Raw genomic sequence first — 5,986 nt, forward strand, 5'->3', positions numbered from 1 at the left:
TTTTCTATTTTTCTCAAAACATAACGTCAACCACCGCTGGTATTTTTACATTTTTTATACATACATATATATGTATATATACACATATATATATATATATATATACATATATATGTATCTATACATATACATACATATATATGTGTATATATATATACATATATATGTATATATACATATATATATACATATATAAGTATATATACAAATATATATTCATATACATATATATATACATATATATACACACATACATCTATATATACATATATATACAGACATAGGTGCTTATATATACACACATATATGTTTATATATACATACATATATATATGTATATACATACATATATATATATACATATACATACATACATACATATGCATACATATATATACATATACATACATATGTATATATATACATACATATATATATACATACATATATATATACATACCTATATATATATATATGCATATATATATACATACCTATATATATATATACACACACATATATATACATACCTATATATATATATATATATATATATATATACACTAACTCTGACATTTCTTCTTCTAAATTTCTTATTTGTTTTGTAACTGTGTATTTTAATTTATATATGCATTTGTCTTTACTCTGGTCAGCTTTTTAAATTCACCCCCCCCCCAAGCAAAACTCAATCATGTTCACTTCCAGCTAAAATAATTTCCACGCTCTTTACTAAGGCTAGGGAACAAATAACATTAGGCCATATAAATGTTCCGAATTTAGCACAAACGTGGATTTATTTTTACTTTAAAAGTGAGAAGAACTTTAAGTAATATACTTAATAGCTTTCTTGGCCTTTTGGTCAAGATCAAAGTGTAGTATCTGTTCTTCAGATGCTGCACTTCTATTTCTTGTTCTCTTTCGGTGGAGGAGAAATCCTTCACGACTGAGACAATTTTTATTTTTGTACCTTTTCTCCACGTTAAAAAATGACCCTGGTGTCTAACTCTGTCCCGTGGGGAGGCATAGTAAATAGGTACAATCACCCTATGCTCTCTTATACTAATAAAGAGGTCTCGTTGATATCTCTACCAAACCACTGGATATGGCCTTCAACTGTTACTATAATTGTAACTGAAATCTACAGTTATATTAGCTGCGGCTCTAGAACCTATCTTCTGAATAGATACGTTGTCTTATCCCCAACCCAACCTTAATGACTGCCTAAAAATATGAATTCCGAATCACGTCAAAATAATTTGTTTCTCTTTACCTCCAAGACGTCTGCCTGCATGCAAAATAGGGGAAATGAAAGGTAGATTCTATTTTCTCCCAAATTAAAACAATACTGTAAACTCTAAATCCAAATGAAACTTTACTGTATTCTGTAAGTAAATAACCCTGACCCTTGAAAGCTAACAATCTGCCCCCCCCCACTAGCTGCCACTAAACCCTACATTTTACACACGCCGTAATAGTGGAATCCTTAACCTCAAGTTCCTAACTTCCAGAAACTACCCGCCAAACGGTCTTCACTAAACATCTATACATTTCTACCCCTCACATACATTAGAGGTCACTCCTATCCAATTAGGCACTTACCAGCCAAGTATGCACTCTGATGCAAACCGATCTTCATTACATAGCAATTGCCTCTTCCTAGACGGCTCTGCAACAAACAACACTAAACCAAGCCGATACTCACTGCCATGCAAAACTCGCTATGATTCTTAAATGAAAACTGAAACTATTTCCCCCTGAATAGTGGAAACACTGACAACTCCTATTTGCATCTACTGAAAACTCGCCCAAATATATATTACTTAATTATACATACGAAATACACCATAACCTAAAATGTACCTCCAGTTACACCCTGGGTGTACTGCACCTACACCCTAACCTCCGTAAACCTAAATATACAGTGACTGGGCAAAATTTCTTAGCTCCATTCCTAATACCTACTCAAACTATTACGTTATCCAGAACCCAAACTAACAAAAGTTATAAAATAAAAACAAAAAACCTAAGGTAAATGTCCTAATCTGCACTAATGCTTCTCTAACAAGCCTCCCCTTAAAACTACTCTTACTGCATGCCCATAAATAACTTTGAAGAGTGTAACTATTCATTAGATATATAACCTCTACAAACTGTAACATTAACAAACAAGCCTCCCCACAAAACCGCTTCCACTGCATGCCCCTAAATCTCTTTGAGGAGTGTAACTATTCATTGATAAATAACCTTTACAAGCTAACCCTGTAACACCAACTAACCATGCGGGGTCGCAGAAATACCTGGAGTAGGACCCAGGCACGGAGAAAACCCTCTCAGGGCTGATGGACCCAGCAGATCTTCCCAGATCACCGTCTAGGAGAAGGAAAACTCTGAAACTAAACCAAAGGGGAGGGAGGCCTCTCCAGTCTTGGACGACAACCTTCCTAGAGCTGGTGACTCAAACAAATTACCGGTCTGCAGACCTAAATTGCTTAAGGAGATTCTCTACTCACACAGATGCAGCGGGCAGCACAACACATAGTTTTGCTATATCTCACTCCCTATCACAAATGGTTACGTTTCCAACCCGTTTCCCTGACCAGCAAGAACAACAAGCATCACTTCTAGATCTGTTTCTGACTACAGTTCCCAAGGATTGTACAACAAATGCTAACAGCCCACTCGGGAACGCTGACCATGCAGTGATAATGGTAGAAATCGCCCTAAATTCTAGACCCAAAACTGAAGAGCCAGTGCTCAAAACAACGAGATATTTTAAAAAGGCTGACTGGGAAGCCATCAGAGATCTTATCAGAGATGCCCCATGAGGAAATATTTTTTCTCTTCCTGCCGAACAGTGCGCAAATGAGACTACTGAATGGTTCAAAACAGCAATGGAAGCACATGTTCCAGTGCGGAAATTTTATAGCAAGCTTCACTCTCCCCGATGGTTTACTTCTACTTGCGCAACTGCCATTGCTCAAAGACAGCATGCATACCGCAGATTTAACCGACATAAGTCCAGTTCAAACAAACAGAAGTACATAGAAGCGAGAAATAACGTTAAGAAAGAAATAGCGACAGCCAAGAGAGAATTTACTGAAACCACTAAAAAACGCATCGAAGCACAAAAATTAGGACACCGTGACTTCTGGAAAATCTACAACAGTGTAGTAAATAATGGGAAATCAACAATTCCCCCACTAACCAACAATCACGAGGTTGTTTGCTCAGCAACCGACAAAGCTAATATGCTTGCCAGCCGGTTTGCCTCGAACTCCACACTGGACCCTACCAACCACCCCCTGCCTGACTTTCCTTTACAGACAGACGCCACACTAGACGACCTAAAAATCACCCCTGCTCAGGTATATGCTATCATAATAAATCTTGACACTTCCAAAGCATGCGGACCTAATCTCATCCCAGCTGTGCTATTAAAAAAGTGCTCCAGTAGCTCCAGTCCTCTCCAAACTCTTCAACAAATGTCTTAATGAATCATGCTTTCCGGGCTGTTGGAAAACCGCTTCTGTGGTACCATTATTCAAGAATTCTGGCGAAAGAACTGACCCATCAAATTATCGCTCCATTAGCCTCCTCCCACTTTTCGCCAAAATATTTGAGACCATAATTAACCATGCTCTAGTCCGGCACCTTACAGACGCTAAACTTCTGACTGATAAACAATATGGATTTAGACAAGCCCGATCCACAGCTGACATTCTCACTGTAATCTCTGAACGTATATACCATTCACTGGACAAAGCGGGGGAGGGCAGAGCAGTAGCTCTAGATATATCTAAGGCTTTTGACAGGGTATGGCACAAGGGTCTCCTCAGGAAAATTAAATCATACGGTATCACTGGTAGAATACTTAGCATAATTGAATCCTTCTTAGAAAAGAGAAAAATTCAGGTTGTCCTCGACGGTCGAACATCTAAACAGTGTGATATAAATGCGGGAGTGCCTCAGGGGTCTATTCTTGGACCTCTATTGTTCCTGATATTTATTAATGACCTCCCCGACAAAACTGCCTCTGAGATGGGTATATATACTGATGACACTACACTCTATAAAAGGCATGACAGGAAAACAAATGAACACATATCTAAAGAAATGGCAAAAACACTAGAGGATGACCTCCAATCTGTAGTGGAATGGGGACATAAATGGATGGTCACATTCAATGCTGCCAAAACCAAACTGGTTTCCTTCAATAACTGCAAGAAACCTTCTCTGCCACCAATAGCAATGGCCAGTGACTCCCTGTCTGAGAGTACATCCTTCAAACTGCTTGGCCTAACGTTCACAGGAAACATGAGCTGGAACAATTATATTGAAAACATTGCCAGGGCCGCTGCAAAAAAGGTAGGCTCTCTCTACCGTGCTAGAAAACTACTGACACCTGAAAGTATCCTGTATCTCTATAAGGCCACTATTCGCCCATGTATGGAGCATTGTTGTCACATCTGGGCTGGTGTGTCTACTACTAGTCTCTCGCTACTAGACAAGGTTCAAAAAAGAGTCGCCAATCTGATAGGCCGTGAACTGGCATCCAAGCTTTAGCCTCTGTCCCATCGACAAAACGTTGCATCCCTCTGCTTGTTCTACAAGTATTTTAATGGTGAATGCTCTGACGAACTGCAGACACTTGTGCCCCCACGACGGACGCAGACACCCTCAACAAACCCGACAGTCAGCTAAATCCCACCCCCACACAGTAGAGATCCCTAGATGTAAAAGATCTTTCTACTCCAGTAGTTTCTTCCCCAGAACAGCTAGACTCTGGAATTCCATTCCAGGATCATGCTTCCCTAACTGTACTGACATGCAGAAGTTCAAGTGCAACGTGAACCGACATCTTGCTGCCCAAATCCCTACATAGTGCCCCAGTAGTTGCTGACCCTGATAGTAGCCCCCTACACCTGAGTGGCAATGTGCCTTGTCTGGGGTGAAAATGTAATTAAAAAAAAATATATATATATATATATATATATATATATATATACATATATATACATATATGTATATATATATATATATATATAAATATATATATATACGTACATATATATATACCTACATATATAAATGTATATGTACATATATATATACGTACATATATATATACGTACATATATATATACATATATATATACATACATATATATACATATATATATACGTACATATATATATACCTACATATATAAATATTTATGTACATATATATATACGTATATATATATATATATACGTACATATATATACATACATATATATATGCATACATATATATGTATAACTAGTTCATTTACATAAAATTAATATACGAAAGTATGAATTTAAACTAAACTTTAAGTTTTTTCTTCAAAAGTGCTCAATACGTATGTAGAGTTTTTAATATAGATACATATACGTACATATATATATACCTACATATATATATACATACATATATATATGTGATGATCGCAACGTCTTGTCAAACGAGTGCCACTCCCTCAGACACTGAAAGTTCATGGGCCCGAAAAAGACATATAGTCCTGCCAGCGAATTCACATGCTTAAGCAGACATGACACTAAAGACGGTCATTGTTATACATACATATATATATATACGCACACACACACACATATGTACACATATCACACACATATATACATGCATACATAAATTATACACAATATGCACACATACATATACATACACACACATGCAAACATAAACAAGACGGTCATTGGTATACATACATATAAATATATACATGCATACATACATACATATATGTCTATAAGCATACGCTCATATATACCCATATACATACACAGTGCATAATACACAAACATACATATACATACATTCTTAGTGACACACAATATGGTTTCCGCTCTGCAAGATCTACCGCAGATGTGCTGACGGTTATATCCCACAGGATTAGTGAATCTCTTGACAAAGGCTTCCTTTCTAGGGCAATTGCTCTTGAAA

The 5,986-nt window shown here is 36.9% G+C and overlaps 1 pseudogene; it reads left to right on the forward strand.

The window, feature by feature from the left end:
* The first annotated feature begins 838 nt into the window (after window positions 1–838).
* LOC145260814 (U2 spliceosomal RNA) lies at window positions 839–1,057 on the forward strand (annotated as a pseudogene).
* The last annotated feature ends 4,929 nt before the right edge of the window (window positions 1,058–5,986 follow it).

The sequence above is a fragment of the Euprymna scolopes genome, chromosome 36, assembly GCF_053919585.1.
Source record: "Euprymna scolopes isolate OS-2025 chromosome 36, ASM5391958v1, whole genome shotgun sequence".
In the NCBI taxonomy this organism is placed as follows: Eukaryota; Metazoa; Mollusca; class Cephalopoda; order Sepiida; family Sepiolidae; genus Euprymna; species Euprymna scolopes.